This window comes from Pseudophryne corroboree, chromosome 9, assembly GCF_028390025.1.
Source record: "Pseudophryne corroboree isolate aPseCor3 chromosome 9, aPseCor3.hap2, whole genome shotgun sequence".
Lineage (NCBI taxonomy): Eukaryota > Metazoa > Chordata > Amphibia > Anura > Myobatrachidae > Pseudophryne > Pseudophryne corroboree.
This window is the reverse complement of record NC_086452.1, coordinates 235,520,107-235,539,032: the sequence shown is the minus strand read 5'-3', so window position 1 is coordinate 235,539,032 and position 18,926 is coordinate 235,520,107. Positions and strand designations below refer to the sequence as shown.

At 43.8% G+C, this 18,926-nt stretch overlaps 1 pseudogene; it reads right to left on the bottom strand.

Moving 5' to 3' along the window:
• Positions 1-694: 694 nt before the first annotated feature.
• LOC134959047 (5S ribosomal RNA) lies at positions 695-813 on the bottom strand (annotated as a pseudogene).
• Positions 814-18,926: the final 18,113 nt, after the last annotated feature.

Here is an 18,926-nt window from a genome sequence, read left to right as displayed (position 1 = left end):
CTCATCCGAACAATGCATTTCTCATAGCTCTTTCTGAAGTCTCAGGTGAGTAGATGGTGTGAGAGATGTCTATCGTATGTGTAGGTAGGCAGTGTAAACATTAATGAAAGAGGGCGAGATGTATTGCAGTCCAAGTTCGTCCGACGTGCGGATGCCTGGCTCACATGCTGGGCAAACTCTGACTCCATTACATCCCTTGTCAAAAAAGAAAAGAACAAAGAAGACTCTTTTTTTGGGTGCACCCTTTAGCTTTGTAAATTCACAAAATAGTATTGAAATGTAACTTTTATTAACTTAGACACCTGGATATATCCTGTGATTATTATTTTTTTTATAATGACAAGTGTAAAAAAAAACTTAATGAGTCAAAAGAAAGGGGGAATAAAAGAGAGAAAGTCCTTGTGACCATAAAATTATGTCATGTTGATAATCAAAATGTGAAAATTGCATGAATCAATATAACCAGTCAACTAGGTTTAACTGTCACATAGGACACCAGGACATGTCTGTCTCCTGCTTAGTCCCACTAGGAAAATCCTAGGATTAGCTTTAAACAGGTGCATATAGTAAAATAGTTTTATTAATATATACACTATATATTGTGGATTTAAACAGCTAGTGAGAACAAAGCTTGAAGGAAGTTATAGGTGGAGGATCTGCTGTTAGTGTTAGGCACAAAGTCTAATGAATACCAATATTACAACAGTCGATATTCCCTGGAAGTCTTCTATCCAAGTACTAACCGAGCCCAACACTGATTAGTTTCCAAGATCAGACGGTATTGGGCATTGACAGTGTGGTATGACAGTAGCAATAATCAGATTCTGACTCTGGGAACACTAATAAGAGTCCTCTTGCACAAAAGAAAGTGCTGAAATAGGAATGATGTCAGCAAGTGTCCCTAAAATAGATGTAAGCACAAAAATATAGCTGGAAAAAGGTTTTAGAGCAGATCTTCTGTCTCTGTTAGACTGGGGGTCCATGCTGCATATTGTAGTCCTGAATCAGGAATGAGAGTCCGGTAAGAATTTAAGAATAAAGTGTATAGATATTAGAACAACCACAAAAACTATTAATATCTGTTTCTCACATCAGGATATTAATTGTTCTTTTAATTACAACATGGAATATATGTTACATGGAATCAATAGTATATGAAAAAGGAGGTTGTACAATGACCAAACAAATTAGTATATTGAAATTATTGAGTGAGTATCAAAATTAATAAAAAGAGATATCCACACTAGTCAAAATCTGGCTTTGTGTATTGCTGCGGTCACCGAGAGAATATCTGGCAATAGAATCAATGCACTATAACAGAAAAGGGTAACACCATACTCAAAGTGTCGGTACAATGAAATAAATCATATCTTGAGCTCAGTTCTCTCGGTGCTTGTTTCCCTGTGCTGAATTAGATGCTGAAAAATGTTGCATGTAAAGAAACACACTTTGTATCAATTAAGAGCTCTATTAACCAATACGGATCATGAAGAGTCTCTGCTGCTAATGCAATATAGGATAAAGCATCCGGCCGTGCTGGGAAACAACAAGTGTGCCAACATACCGTACTGCTGATCTTTACCTGTCAGCTAGTACACTGGCTGTAAGCTAAACAAGAGACACTACTGAAATACTTGCACCGGGAAAAGAGGTTTCCCAGTTTAATCACAGGATACAGTATATCCAGGTGTATTAGTTAACAAAAGTTAACATGTAATACTATTTTGTGAATTTACAAATCTAAAGGGTGCACCCAAAAAAGAGTCTTCTTTGTTCTTTTTCTTTTTTTTTTCACAGCCTTTGCTCAATTCTTTGTTGATGCACCTATGGCAGCAATTACAGCCTCAAGTCTTATTGAATATGATGCCACAAGCTTGACACACCTATCTTTGGGCAGTTTCACCCATTCCTCTTTGCAGCACCTCTTAAGCTCTATCAGGTTGGATGGGAAGCGTCAGTGCACAGCCATTTTCAGATCTCTCCAGAGATGTTCAATCGGATTCAAGTCTGTGCTCTGGCTGGGCCACTCAAGGACATTCACAGAGTTGTCCTGAAGCCACTCCTTTGATATCTTGGCTGTGTGCTTAGGGTCATTCTCCTGCTGAAAGATAAACCGTCGCTCCAGTCTGAGGTCAAGAGCGCTCTGGAGCAGGTTTTCATCCAGTATGTGCATTGCTGCATTCAACTTTCCTTCTATCCTGACTAGTCTCCCTGTTCCTTCTGCTGAAAAACATCCCCACAGCATGATGCTGCCACCACCATGCTTCACTGTAGGGATGGTATTGGCGTGCTGATGAGCGGTGCCTAATTTCCTCCAAACATGACGCCTGGCATTCACGCCAAAGAGCTCAATCTTTGTCTTATCAGACCAGAGAATCTTGTTTCTCATGGTATGAGAGTCCTTCAAGTACATTTTGGCAAACTCCAGGCAGGCTGCCATGTGCTTTTTACTAAGGAGTGGCTTCCGTCTGGCCACTCTATCATACAGGCCTGATTGTTGGATTACTGCAGAGATGGTTGTCCTTCTGGAAGGTTCTCCTCTCTTCACAGGGGAATGCTGTAGCTCTGACAGAGTGACCATCAGGTTTTTGGTCACCTCTTTGACTAGGTCCCTTCTCCCCCAATCACTCAGTTTAGATGGCCGGCCAGGTAGGAAGAGTCCTGGTGGTTCCTAACTTCTTCCATTTACGGATGATGGAGGCCACTGTGCTCATTGAGACCTTCAAAGTAGCAGATATTTTTCTGTACCCTTCCCCAGATTTGTGCCTCGAGACAATCCTGTGTCGGAGGTCTACAGACAATTCCTTTGACTTCATGCATGGTTTGTGCTCAGACATGCACTGTCAATTGTGGAACCTTATACAGACAGGTGCGTGCCTTTCCAAATCATGTCCAATCAACTGAATTCACCACAGGTGGACTCTAATTAAGCTGTAGGAACATCTCAAGGATGATCAGTGGAAACAGGATGAACCTGAGCTCAATTTTGAGCTTCATGGCAAAGGCTGTGAATACTTAGGTACATAAACTTTTTTCACGTTGTCATTATGGAGTATTGTGTGTAGAATTTTGAGGGAAAAATTAATTTATTCAATTTTGGAATAAGTCCTTAACATAACAAAATGTTGAAAAAGTGAAGTGCTGTGAATACTTTCTGGATGCACTGTATATTGTACACTGAAAGGCAAGGCTTCCTTCCTATCCCAGTCCCCCGTCACCAACTGCTCCCTCCCCCCCTACTTTCCCTTCCCTTTGTTCCATACACTCCTCGATCCGTCCCATCCCGCCCCCCTCCCCCTCTCCAAATCTTTCATTAATATTTTCCGATTAGGTCCCATTCATCTCCCCCCCCCATTTTGATCCATCTATACATATTTCTTTCCCTCCTCATTTCCCAATACTGTTTGCACATATACCATCATGATTGCCAAAAATGTGTTATTGCATTCCCTCCTCTGCCCCACCCCCTGAACACACATCAGAATCCAATTTCAGGAAATTCTAAATAAATAGGCAGATATTTAACCTTACAATATTGTAAATAACAAGATATACACAAACTTAAGTTGTTAACATAGTTATATGGTTCACACAGTTCGGGAATTAGTGCTCATTAAAATATTTATTTAACAGATAAGCACACACATAAATAAACAAGAATTAATACAACAAGTCTCAGCAGCGTAGAATGAGACTGACAGAGCTATAATTGATTGACATTTCACAAGTGCACTATAATCTAATAGGAAACAGGGCGGGACGAACAACTACCAATGAATCCACATCAGGAAGTGCAATTGATTAACATTTCACAAGTGCAGTATAATCCAATAGGAAACAGGGCGGGATGAACAACTACCAATGGATCCACATTAGGAAGTGTTAAAGGAGCAGACAACACAGGGCACGTAATCCTAGAAAAAGGCACAGAGTTGCTGAAACACGTTGGACTGAAGCCCACAAACGACCAAGGACATTTACACCCTGAACATCTATTTCTCCCTCCCTGGCCAGAGAGAGGAAGCCCGTGAACACAGAACAGCGCCGGATCATGTGACCGCGAAAACTGGAAGTAGCGGAGAATGAGCCAGGGTGATCATCGGCAGCCGAGCTGGGACTGTGCACCGCAGACACGCACCTAAAAAGACAAGAGGTACACCAGAGGGAAAAGGGACGGAAGCTGAGCCGGGACAGGTGCATATCACGCATCCCCGGCGGTAAGTATTAACAACAAGCCCGTTACCCTGTTTCCCACTGGTACTTTCACAGGCATTAGGTATGACTAGCGGGACACTGTTATATTCAAAAACCTAGTAGCACCTAACGTTATAACTATATACTATACCCATCACCCGGATTGGTGAACATACACAAGGTACATAGGCTCATTTAGAGGCTATGGTAAAGGTATTCCCTAAAGGTTTACCTGACATTCTCCCCCATATAGAGGACCCTTGCAAACGCTGTTATACAGCAGAAGGTTAGTCTGCAGGACTCACTTGAAGACATAATTCAGTAATTATCCCACTGAGCATTTATATCTATAATAAAAGAAGTACTTGATTTTACCAACACCAATTAGTTACTGAATTTGTCGGAAGTACAGAACATACACTCAGTTTGTTACTATATTGTTTAGCATCACATATCTAATCCGCACTCCATACTTTCCATCTCCACATCCCCAGCCCCCCCTCTCTACACATATATTTTTCCCCCTTCTCACTCTCCCTTCCTTCCAATCCGCATACCCCCATTCCTGTGTGTGCTGACAACCCCCACATTTTGTATCTATCAAGGAGGAAGGACACCTCCCAGTTTAGCTGCACCAAATCCTTTCCACCACCCCTCTCCCTACATACCCCCATATACCCATGTATGAGTGAGCGCAGTCCTCATCTTTAAACTAACCATGTAAGAGTGCAGCAGAATTTCGTATTACTGCACTGTCTTTGTAATATTTATGATGTATTTTTGAATGTGTAATGACTCCATCTCCATAGTTGGGATTGGCCACATGAACCAGGTCAAATTAACTGCCCCAGTCAGTTTTCAAAGTCCGTGGGTCTAAATAAAACAGTGGAGTAAGAAGACACTGGCCAGAATATGGAGGGGTTATATATTTGTAACCTCTGTGGTTAAACGGGTGACATTTTTGTTGAGATGTTGGGTGTTCTTTGCCTGAGTTGTCATTTGCTGCACTTGAGTGATAGTTTTTTCTCTATTGTACAGGTCCTGGCCACATGCTTGGGCCCTGTCCCAAAAGTTTGGGAAATGCCCACTCCTAGCTGATGGGGGAGAGTGCAATTTCGAATTATCTACCCACTCTTCTCATAAACCAGGCTACGTCAGCTGTGCAACCCTGGAGCTCCCCATTGAATCTGATTATATACCAGTCCTACTCAACTCTGGGGCAGCTGAAAACTTCATGACAGCAACACTGGCCAAGGAATTGGCCATTACATTAATGGATATATCTGCTCCAGGAGGCAGTTGATAGGTAGACAGTTAAAAGATAGACAGTTATAAGGTCGACACCATATGATTGACAGTCAAAAGTCCAACAGGATCAAAAGTCAGAGAGGGTGAAAAGTCCAACAGTCAAAAGGTTGACAGGGTCAAAAGGTCAACATACTCGACACATGTTTTTAGGTTTTTTCATGCTTTTACTTTTTTTCATATTTACTATCTATATCCTAGGCAGAGATGTGGATAAGGGGCACTACTGTGGGCATTATGTGTATAAGGGGCACTACTACTTTGGCCATTATGTGTAAGAGGCACTACTACTGTGGGCATTATGTGTAAAAGTGGCACTACTACTGTGGCATTATGTGTAAGGGCATTACTATTGTGGACATGATGTGTAAGGAGCACTACTGTGGACATGATGTGTATAAGCGACAATGCTGTCGGCATTATGTGTATTGGGCACTACTACTGTGGGCATTATGTGTATGGAGCACTACTAATGTGGGCTTTGTGTGTAAGGGGCAATACTACTGTGGGAATTGTGTATAAGGGGCACTACTGTGGGCATTGTGCATGAGGGTCCCTACTGTGTGGCATAATGTGTATAAGGGGTACTACTGTGTGGCATAAGGTGAACAAGGGGCACTACTGAGTGAAGTAATGTGAAATAAGGGCTACAACTTATTGATGTAATATGAATCAGGGGTACTACGTGCAGTGTAAAGTGAATATGATTATGCTACTGTGTGGCATAATTTGAATTGCGGGTACTTTTCTGACCATTCCCCTTCCTTGTGAGACCACACCCATTTGTTGCACTGACCCCGGCTCCAGCTATTGGGAGAGGTAGGTGGCGGGGGTAATGAGTTCCACCACCTCTCCAGGACCACTTCAAGCCCTGTCCAGCAGTGACGGCTGTTTGGAAGTTTTTAACACAAACTTATTAAAAGCATTAAATGACTTCTGTGAAGAGCATATGTCATACCTCTCAAGATTTTGTCACTCATGACAAATGTGTCAACAGGATGGCTGGGGAGACCACTAAAATTGCTCGGTCCCTTTTAAAATTAAATTACCAGTGGGAAGCTAATGGCTGCCTCTTTTCCCTTCCTTTCACTTCTGCATTTAGCAGAAAGTATATAGCTTTTCTCATACGTCCTAGAGGATGCTGGGGATGCTTCAAGAACCATTGGGTATAGACGGGATCCGCAGGAGATATGGGCACACTTTAAGACTTTGAATGGGTGTGAACTGGCTCCTCCCTCTATGCCCCTCCTCCAGACTCCAGTTACATTCTGTGCCCAGAGAGACTGATCACACACTGAGGAGCTCTACTGAGTTTCTTGGAAAATAGTTTATGTTAGGTTTATTATTTTTAGGGAGCACTGCTGGCAACGGCTCCCTGCATTGTGGGACTGAGGGGAGAGAAGCAGACCTACTTCTCTGAGTTCAAAGGCTCTGCTTCTTAGGCTACTGGACACCATTAGCTCCAGAGGGTCCGATCACTTGGTGCGCCTAGCTGCTCGTTCCCGGAGCCGCGCCGTCACCCCCCTTGCAGAGCCAGAAGAAAGAAGCCAGGTGAGTAAATGAAGAACAGAAGACTTCAATGACGGCAGAAGACTTTGTGGCTCTGAGGTACCGTGCAGCGGCCGCGCTGTGCGCCATTGCTCCCACACACAAGCGGCACTACAAGGGTGCAGGGTGCAGAGGGGGCGCCCTGGGCAGCATGTATACCTCAGAGATAGACTGGCAAAAGAGATATTAGGTGCCTGGGCACTTAATACAGACCCCTGCCAGTATAAATATCTAGAAAATCGCGGGGCTAAAGCGCAACATTAAGGGGGCGTGGCTTAGCCCTCACAACTCTATCCAGCGCCATTTTCTCCTCAAAAACGCTGGCCCTGCCAATACAGCACTGCTGAGCAGATCACAGTGAAAAAAGGAGGGGGGGGGGCACAGTTGTTTAGTGCAATATATGTTAGAAATAAAGCACAATGTATAATGAGTATGGTGTAAATAGAGCTGGTAAAAGTCTGCTATGTTTCCCTGACAGAAAGTACTGGGTCTATTCCTTACAGTCGGCATTTCTGAGGCTGAGGGCTCTGCCACAAACGGCTATAGGAATGTCTCTGTCGGCACTGCCGACTCCTGAGGGTACTTGGTTTATGTAAATAATGTATGCTTTTCCAATGAGAAAACTATATGGGAGACACAGTCTAAACTGACTGGGTAAAAAAATGTACATGATAATGTGATGCATTTCAGAAAGCTATACCTGTATGTATATATATATATGTATGGTACGATTGCATAGATCTGTGGCTCAAACACAGACGTAGTAATTTTGTGGAGGTCGTAATATTAATAATATATCTCCCTCAGACCCCTTGGGGTCACAAAGATGTTATTTTGCCCAGTTACACAAATACTATTTCTTATGTCGACCATGATGTTTCCTGATTAGATCCTGACAATGCTAAATTCCTTTGTCGTATAAACAACCCTTAATGAAGTCTAAGAACACTGTACGCTGCTTACTTAAGAAATACCGTAAGGGTACGCTATTTGCGTAACGATCGCTCCGCCGTAGGCGAGACGCTCAAGCGTCACGTTCGCTCACGGCCCAGTGATCACAGGACACGTTATAGGTTATGACTAGAGTAATGATTCGCTATGGCGTAGCATACGCTCGAGACCACGAGGAGGTCACCAGCGGCGCAGACGCTCACAACGCTATACCTTAATGTTTAAACCTTATACCAATGAAATACACTGAATAACTTAATGTGAATACAGGGTGTAAGTGCAACCTTGTGTAACCTGACTAACTACAAAGCTGCTTGAGCGTCACCGACGCTCAAGTGAACACTTAACACTATAGAAAATACACAGATACCTGTTTAGGGTCCAAAGCCTATTAACTGTATTATATCTAATATACTTGTAAAAAGGGGATAACAGTACAAATGATACACTACAATATAACAGAGACTTCCTAACCAAAATACAATACTATCTAATACAATTCAATACTAGTCTAGGGGAGATGTGAGAGAAAGAGAAGGAAGGGAGAGAGAGAGAGAGAGACAGAGAGACGGAGAGAGAGATTGGCTCACAGTAAGACAATGATTACGGAGAGAAAACTTACGCACAAAGGGAAACGATCGCATGCGCCTGGACATCCAGCACCCGATTTTCAGCAATGAGAACCGTTGAAGAGTGAGAGCTGGATGTGGTCGGCCTGCCTATTTATGCCCCACACACAATGCAATCCAATGGTCCCTACAATCCCATTGTCCATTGGACGTCGGAATTCGGCCCTGTATCATAACAAAAGGTCATAGGGTGATTCATACAGGTGGGCTGTGACGATTTCAAACAGCTCAGGTGGGCGGGAAACTAGGTTTCCCGCCGCATACCTGAGTATGAGTAAATACTAGAAATGGACATAAACTTCTTATGTCCATAACTATTCGCACGAGCGATTAATACGCTCCAAACCAACACCGGAATATTGCTAATTAAATACTCTTCCGATGGGTACCAAACACTGCTGTATGATTCCTATCAGACCCTTCGTACAATACAAAGAGGGATTCCTCAGCTCAGGGACATTTTATATTAACCAAACTTTCAGAATCTATCAAAGGGATCATGATCTATAAACTACATTAATTGTGACAATATGTAACGAATGAGTCGCACGCTACGACTACATAAACTCTACCGTAAATACGCATACCGCGCCTGCGAGTGCACGCTATTGCGGGTATGCGCCTTCACGGGAGAGCGTACGCATGCGCAGCGCGGACCAGTGTGCGGTGCAAATATGGCAACGTGCATAGAGATATTTTTCTGACTTTGACAGTCCACCCTTTGGCAGTCAATAATAACTGCCACCTTCTAAAACATTTCAAAAGGAGAAAAATATATGTCAGGGGTTAATTCATTTCCATGGTTGGGTAAGGGAGGAGAGAGGAGAAGGTGTGAAGAGGGTATGACCTAGTGAGAAAGCAGAAGCATGTGTGTATGAATCCATGTTTGGGGGGTCATGTATCATCGTGCCGTACGTGTGGTAAATCAAGCTTCGAGGTATTGCGAAGTATACATTTGAATTCCTTCTTATCCTGTGGTACAGGTCTGTGGATGGGCTGTCAAACTCTACCGAGCTCATTTCGGCTGTGGTTGTAACAAAATGGGGATGCACATTTTAGTTGATGATACATGAATGGGGGAGGTATGTGGTTGCTGCTATCTGTGCCTGTATTCCCTATCGTCTATGTGTGTCGTTACCTGGGGGTTGTAGAGATGAAGATAAAGAACACTTACGAAAAATGCAATGATATTCTATGTCAGGGAAATGTATATCTGTTGTTGAAGTTGTGTTCGGTATCTGTTGAGAGTCGTCTTCTTTGCGCTGTTTTGCTCCTTAGGCATGAGCAACAAGCTTTGTCAGTGCCATCAGATTTACAAGAAATGTTGGGCTAGCATGAGTTTAAAAATACTAGGGAAACTGGGGATCCATGGCAAAGTTCATCAAGTGTCCATATTTAAAGTTGTCAAATCTTCTTCTTTGGTCAATCCGTTGTCTGTATACATCTCGTCTCGTCAGCTTCCTCGTCCAAGGGGGTCTTTGTATCTGGGAGAAAAGCAGAAAAACAGGTGAAAGAAACGGACCGTATAATCGCATTTTCATCACATTCTGGTTTCTATCATTGGGTCATAAATCAAATCCAGGTTAATTACGGTTTCCTCACTCCTCAAGCTCATCACTTTTGTACTTTGTTTGCACCTCATTAAAGCCTGCCCGCATCTAAATATCAATCCAATCGATATAACGACACCCAAGATACATAGTAGAAACTTTCCAACATCCATTATGACTCCTTGAGCCCAGTCTCCTAAACCGGAGAACCAATTTCGCGGGTTCAACCATGACACCCAACCAGTCAGCTCATTACCTACAGCAGCAAGGGTGAGATTGTGTTTTCGACGAAATTCCCACTTTAATTGCAGAATATCGTCCATCTTTTGGTCTATGACCTCTACCGGATCCTCGGTGCTATTTGTGATATACGTGCAACACTTTATGCCATACTGTGTTGCCAATGTAACACAATATCCGCCTGTTACTGCTGTAAGATAATTAAGAACCATCCTATGCTGAACTAGTTCTGTTTTGTAAGCTTGAAGTTCTCTTCCAGTGTATCTAAACGTGTCATCATACATTTCAGTGATATTATCTAACAAATTGGCGAGTGCGGAAATGTATCTATAATTCATCACTCCTCGAGCGGTGCGAGTGAAATCTAACGCTACCAGAACCTGAATCCCGGTGGATTCATGGATAAGATCAGAGGCCGGATGCTCTAACCTTTCTGACAGTTGTCTTTTAACTCGGTGCTCGTAATGAGTGTGAGTATAAGGAGCTTGGGCACCACGGTGTATATCCTTCATTTTGTCATGTGTAACAGTCATCACTTCAGGCAATACTTTTCCAATATAACACAATCCTTCAGAGTTTGGGGCAAGCCACTTGTACGCCTTTCTCCCGCATATGAAATATGCATCATCGGGGAGAACATATGGGACGGAGAAGGACATGATCATGTTACAAACCTTCCAGGTGAAATCTCCTGACCCTAATTCTTCCATCTGCTTAATGCACGTATCAGTTTGTACGATATGTGCACAGTATCCTGGTGATACCTCTCCAACTCTAGTAATCCTATTTCCTAAGGTATATCGATACCGGAAAGATTTTCCTCTACTGGCTATGTGGCGTACCAGCTCTGTATCTGTAGGCATTCTATCTGCTCTGTGTGAAAAGGTCATGGTAAGGTTGCTCCATGACACTTCCCAATTTCCCGGCTTACGGGGATTGGAGATATTAAAACATAAGAGGGACCTATCCACATGGTATTGGTGGAGCTTCAAACTAGGAGGGCTGGAGATGTTAAACCTCCGGTCCACCGGTCTCCCACCACTTAGCTCAAGTACCTCCCCTAACGTTAAAGGAAATGGTACTAGCCCTGATTTGCTGTGACCCTGAGGTACTTGAGAGCATACCCAACAATCTGTTTGGTTTAATACGTTACCCACTAAGGAGTGATAGTCACTCAATGGATGCCGGTCCATATGGATATTAAAACTGGATTGGCATTTCTTTATGCATCCATCTTCAACCAGATTATCACAGAGCCTACAGATACAGTTTTCTTCAGCTAACAATCCATCACAATTTCTTCTATCGGATCGTTTTCTGATACTCGCCTTTGCTAGTTGGTTTGGTTGATCTTGGAAAACTACGCCTTCATCATCATAATCTGAACTCATTCCAGATCCTCTCTCGACCTCTATGGTACTCTCGCCGGAACAGACTGCTCTGGTCAACATCATGGTTAACATCAAAATCCGGATCACAGTCTCTTGGGGCAAGTCCATCTTTGAGGAGGAAATGGAGAAGAATGAGGAGGGGGAAAAAGAAATTTCAAGGGAGAGGGGATGGGAAGTGGAGAAAAACAATAAAAGGGAGAAGGGAGTCGACAACTGCTTTCGGTCTTCAAGGCTCAGGTGCCGCCTCAGTCCTCCTGGAACAGACACTCCAGTGATACAACCTCTACCGTCTGTTCCTTATCACGGGACTTCTCTGGGTCAGCAACCTTCTTGCAGTGGGATGAATGGACCCAAGTCTCTCTCTCAGCAACCTTCAATGCTGTGGTGCTAGTCAATAAGACCTGGTATGGTCCTTCCCATCTATCAATAAGACAACCTGAGCGTAGAAAATTTCGTATCATTACATAATCCCCAGGTTCAATGTCATGACAATTACTATCTGGTAAATCAGGAATCACCAACTTCAGATTATCATTTTGACTCCTCAACTGCTTACTCATGTTAATTAAGTATTTTACAGTTACTTCATTGTTACATTTCAAATCATCCTGAGGGTTAATCATGACATGCGGTTGTCGACCAAACAAGATTTCAAAAGGAGACAGATTAAGAGGGGACCTGGGAGTGGTTCTGATGCTATACAAAACAATGGGTAAAGCTTCTGGCCACATCAATCCTGTCTCTGCCATTATTTTACTCAATTTATTTTTAATAGTGCTGTTCACTCTTTCGACCTTCGCACTCGCCTGTGGACGGTACGGAGTGTGCAGCTTGCTATCAATTCCCATCAACTTACACATTCCTTGAAAGACATCACCTGTAAAATGGGTACCCCTATCACTTTCAATGATTCTAGGGATACCATATCTACATACAAATTCCTGCACAATTTTCTTAGCTGTAAACATAGCGGTATTTGTAGCTGCTGGAAATGCTTCGACCCAATTCGAGAAAACATCTATACAGACAAGTACATATTTCAAATTTCGACATGGGGGTAATTGAATGAAGTCAATTTGTATTACCTGGAAAGGGCCGCCGGCAGGTGGGATATGGGATGGTTCTGTAGGTATTGCCTTTCCAATATTCTTTCTCAGACAGGTAAGGCATGACATTGCTCTTTTACTCGCATGAGAGGAGAATCCTGGGGCGCACCAGTATGCTCTTACCAATTTGCACATCCCCTCCTTGCCTAGATGAGTCAGCCCGTGAGCTGCTTCAGCCAGACATGGAAGATATGCCCTGGGGGCCACTGGTCTACCATGTCCATCCGTCCAGAGCCCTGAGGACTCCTGGCCATATCCCTTTGCCTTCCAGACTGCTCTTTCCTGTGTGGAACACAAATTCTGCATCTCACACAACTTCTGTGTGTTGATGGTATTAAATACCATCAGTTGTGTGGTGTCTGTCTGTATGGGGGTAGCAGCTGCAAGCTTTGCGGCTTTGTCTGCTCGGCTGTTACCAAGGGATACTGGGTCTTGGCTATATGTATGTGCTTTACACTTGATAACAGCCACTCTGTCGGGTTCCTGTATCGCTGTTAGAAGCCTTTTTATATAAGCTGCATGCGCTATCGGTGTACCAGCTGCCGTCATGAAATTTCTGAGGCGCCATAAGGCTCCGAAATCATGTACTACCCCGAAGGCGTATCTAGAATCGGTGTAGATATTGGCTGACTTACCCTTAGCCAATTCACATGCTCTGGTTAGGGCGACCAGTTCAGCAACCTGGGCTGAGTGAGGTGGGCCTAGCGGTTCCGCTTCTATGGTGTCTTGGTCATCTACGACTGCGTATCCAGTACACAGGTCTCCCGAGTCTGACTGTCTATGACAACTACCGTCAGTGTAGAACGTGAGTTCTGCATCTTCCAGTGGATTGTCACTGATGTCAGGCCTTGCGGTAAAATTTTGGGTCAAATATTCCATACAATCATGGGTATCTTCCTTTGCATTAAATCCTCCTTCCCCATCACTCTCACCTTCCACCCTTTGTGTCTGACCAGGCACACCTGGGAGAAATGTTGCAGGGTTTAATGCGCTGCATCTCCTTATGGTGATGTTTACTGGGGCCATTAATGCCAATTCCCATCTTGTAAACCTTGCTGATGAGACGTGTCTGGTTTGGGCTGAATTCAATAAGGCAGATACCGCATGCGGTGTATGGATTGTGAGGTTGTGGCCTAGCACGACATCTTCGCTTTTTGTCACTAGCAATGCTATCGCCGCAACGCTACGCAAGCATGTGGGGAGGGATCGCGCTACTGTGTCTAGCTGAGCGCTGTAGTATGCGACTGGCCTGCTGGCGTCACCGTGTTTTTGGGTTAGTACACCTGCTGCGCACCCAGCACTTTCTGTTCCGTATAGTTCAAAGGGTTTCCCATAGTCTGGCATACCTAGTGCTGGCGCCTGCGTTAGGCACTGTTTGAGTCTCTCAAATGCTGTTTCGGATTCGTCAGTATGCGAAATCCTATCAGGTTTGTTTGAGGAGACCATTTCCTGCAGAGGTAACGCCAATATGGAAAACCCTGGGATCCAATTACGGCAATACCCACACATTCCTAAAAACGTCCTGATCTGTTGCTGGGTTTGTGGCAGTGTCATGTCTCTAATGGCTTGGATTCTATCAGCGGTCAGGTGTCTCAGTCCTTGTGTTAGACAGTGTCCCAAATATTTTACCTTAGTTTGGCATAATTGCAACTTGTCTTTGGAAACCTTGTGTCCTGTGTCTGAAAGATGAAACAGGAGCTGTTTCGTATCCTTCAGGGATGCCTCCAATGAATCAGAACACAGTAGTAGATCATCCACGTACTGTATCAACACTGATCCACTCTCCGGTTGGAAAGACTGTAAACAATCATGCAAAGCCTGAGAAAATATACTTGGACTATCTATGAAACCTTGGGGTAACCGAGTCCACGTGTATTGGACTCCTCTGTATGTGAATGCAAACAAATATTGGCTGTCAGGGTGCAGAGGTACCGAAAAGAATGCGGAGCAGAGGTCAATAACAGTGAAAAATTTGGCAGTGGGAGGAATTTGCATTAGGATGACAGCTGGATTAGGCACTACGGGGAACTGACTCTCAACTATTTTGTTAATCCCCCTTAGATCCTGCACTAGCCTGTAACCCCTCCCCCCACTCTTTTTAACAGGGAAGATGGGACTATTTGCTGTGCTGGACATTCTTACTAGAATGCCCTGTTGTAGCAAGCGCTCTATTACTGGGAAAACTCCTAACTCCACCTCTGGCTTCAGAGGATACTGTGGGATTTTTGGAGCTATCCTACCATCTTTTACTTGTACAACTACTGGAGCTACGTTTGCCATTAATCCAGTGTCCTGTCCATCTTTTGTCCAAAGTGACTCTGGTATCTGCGATGTCATCTCTTCTACTTGGGATGGATTCCTATTTGTCATAATGGTATGTGACATTAATTTTGATGGGGAGTCTAACATGTCTCGCACTTCCTGAGCGTGATTCTCAGGAATGTCCAAGAATACACCTTCAGGAGTACAATAAATGACGCACCCCATTTTACATAGTAGGTCTCTACCCAGGAGATTGGTTGGTGCAGATGCAGCCAGCAAAAAGGAATGCTTGGTATGCAAAGGCCCTATTGTAATCTCGGCTGGTTTGCTAACAGGGTAGTGCTGGACTACTCCTGCTACTCCCATGGCTGGAACTGTCCTACCAGTGGTTCTCATGCCCACTGTCGAATTTATCACTGACTTGGCCGCCCCTGTGTCTACAAGAAAGTTTAAAGTTTTACCAGCTACATTGATTGCAATCTCTGGTTCACTTCCAATACTGGCAATCAATTTAACTGGCTGCAGATTACAGGTATGGCCACACCCCTATTGGGTATGCTGACCTCCCTGAATCCCGCTGGCAGCAACTACTTGTGAGGGAGTTAGTTGGGAACTACCAGAGGCATGCCAATCTCTGTTCGGGGGATATCTTTTTGTTTCCCCTGTATGTGGCTCAAAACTCCGCCTCTGTGGACCCTGCTCCCAATGTCGTGTGTCGTGTCGTTGTCTAGGGGGTTGAAAAGATCTTTGTACACTCTTTGTTCTACAGTCTCGTGCATAGTGTCCCTGCCTGTTACAAGAAAAACATGTTATTACACTTGCCTTACCCACAGGATTCGGTGGCACATACGCAGGCTGCCTTGTGGTCAGCGCCTGTATACTTACTGACATCAACTTATCACTTTGCGACTCCCTGTGCCTAGTGATGTTTCTGTCGTGATCAATAGCAGCCTCTCTCAATGTGGACACCGACAGACCTCGCCAACATGGCTGCGTGGTCTGGACCCTAGTCTTTAATGTTTCCTTTAACCCATCCATCAGTACGGATACTGCTACTTCTCGGTGGTTTGGGTTGGTCTTAATGTCTTCTATACCAGTGTACTTTGCCATTTCTACTAGTGCCCGGTGAAAATATTCTGTTGCCGTTTCGGACTCCTTTTGCTTAATGGAGAATATCTTGTTCCATTTAACAACGGCTGGGAAATACTCCTTTAGCTGTAAATTTATCCTTTTTACATTATCCTTGTTGTACACGTCTGTAAGCGGTACATCTTTATCCAATGCACAGTCAGCTAAAAATTGAGTTGCGTCAACATTGGAAGGTAAACAAGCTCTTAGCAGTATCTGCCAATCCTTGTTGTTGGGTTCTACAGTGTTACCTAGATCCCTGATGTATTTTTGGCTAGCAACTAAGTCCTTCCTGGGGTCAGGAAATTCGGACACTATTGTTCTTAATTCCATTCTGGAAAATGGAGTGTACATTGCAATGTTCCTTATGGGAGTGGCTCCAGACACATCTGTTTTTCCATTGGGAACTGCTATTACCCTTACAGGAGCAATTCTAACAGCCTCTTCCTGTGTAGATTCTACTGCTTGTTGTGGTACAATTGTTTCAGTGTAGTGCATGGTGCCGTACTTACCCGTTGACACGACCTCACCTATCCCTCCGCTAGGGGCTTTCGCTAATCTCGTGGGTGTCGCTGTGCCTACTGTGGTCTCTGCTATGGTGGCCGCAAGAGAGAGAGCTGAAATTGTTGCCGAATCGTCTTCTTGATCACACTCCTGAGGAGGGTTCAAAACAGGGTACAACTTGCACGGGTTAATAATTGCATGAGTTACTTGGTTAACATCATTTACATTTACAGGGTTACTAAGTGTTTGTGTTTTACAACCCAGTGCGTTTCTCTCCGCAATCAACTTCTCTCCTGATATATATGGTGGAGGAGGAGCTGTGGCTATCAGTTTCCTTACTGCCCCAGATCCCGCCGCCAGAGCCAAACCTCTCTGTATCTCACCTTCCTGGTGCCATAACTGTAAATAATCATGATGCTGAATTCGTCTCTTTGTTGATTTTATGAGACATATCCTCCTCCTTAAATTTTGTAACACTTCTGGACTGAAGCTACCTATTCTTGGGAATTTGTCCCTGTCTTGTACAGTCATTCTCTCCCATTCATCACATAAAACCTCTGTGTGACTACCATATTTTTCACACATGATGTATCTTGCCGACCCGACTGGTCGGTTCTCTGAATCAACCCGAACCGAGGTTGATCGCCCCCTACCTGAACAAATGGCCCCCATAATCTGCAGGTGTTGCTTATTCCTCCTTGGATCTTTATCTCAAGGTTTTCAGCGAACCCTTACAAACAAACCAAGATGTCCTGGGCAGGCCGGCGGTGGTGGTTTATCAAGTACCCCACTTACTTCTCGCCCACGTTGGCCAGTACTGCAATCACTGTAACCAGAGCTGCGGTACCCAACCCAGGGCCCCTGTGAACCTTTATTTTACTGGAACATATGAGGGTTACCCGCAGGACACTTACTCTTTCCAGTAAAGGTGGGGTTGTTAGATAGTTCCTGAGTGACCAGCGAACTTCCCTTTTAAAAATAAAAAATTACACAAATCACGTCAGAATGTACAAATAGCGTTTGTGACCACTTTACTCTAATGGTATTAGGTCAGATTACTAACTACTGCACACAATTACGTGCGGTACAATCGTTCAGTACATAAGCACTACCTGTTATGTACTGAGAGATCAGTGGAATCGATGTTTCCGGCCGCGATTCCTTCAGCAAGAGCTTATGGCCTATATGGGTTCTGCACCAACACCCCAGGCGTTGTGCCTCTTGTACCTTTATAGCGGACCTTTTAGTACCTTGTGACCTCCTGGTCTTGTTACCTTATGACCTCCTGGTCTTGTTACCTTATGGTCCGCTATACTCTAATGCTCAAATATTATTTAACCAGGGATGCCTCCCTAGCCACCGTATATGTCACTTACACGTATGTCCCTTGACGAGTACCCGACTTTCCTTTTGGTTCAACCTCTAAGTTATATAAACTTATGTGATAAAAACACACTCACTCAACACATGTACACTTTTGTTTCTATATCTATTTCTGCGCAGAAATTTTTCTTCAGTCCAACTGTGTTACCAATTAGGAGCAGGATCTGTTAAACTAAATTTCAGATTTTTCCAAAAATAGATTTGCGTTATTTACCGCGTCGCGTTATCTACCGCTGTGCGTTACTTATCGCCTTTGCGTTAATTCAACTTTTCGTGACGAGCTACGTGGGCGTAACCAGACGCTACGTTGCGTAATGTACGCTGCGTGCGTCTGCCTTTGGATTGCGTACGCAAGTCTTTTGTTAGGGACACGTGTACGCAAAACAAAGATCCACCGTAACACAATTTCTATTTTTATCAATGTAGATGATCCCTGATCATCTACCGCACACCACACTGACTGCCTTATCTCCCAGACAAGCCGTGTGTTGGTCTATATTTTAACTATTACCTCTACTATGAAATAACAGCAAATCTCTTTTAGCACTTTCTATCAACTATAAAAATTGGCAAACAGGAATAGTGATATACGAAATTGAAAAAGAAATGCAGATATATATGTATGCGTGCGTGTATACGCAAGACAGAAGAGAAATAAACAGTTTTTAAAAGACACAAGCATTTTGTTCTTACTTCCGGTTCCCGGATTCCTTCAGCACTCTTTATCTAAGCGAA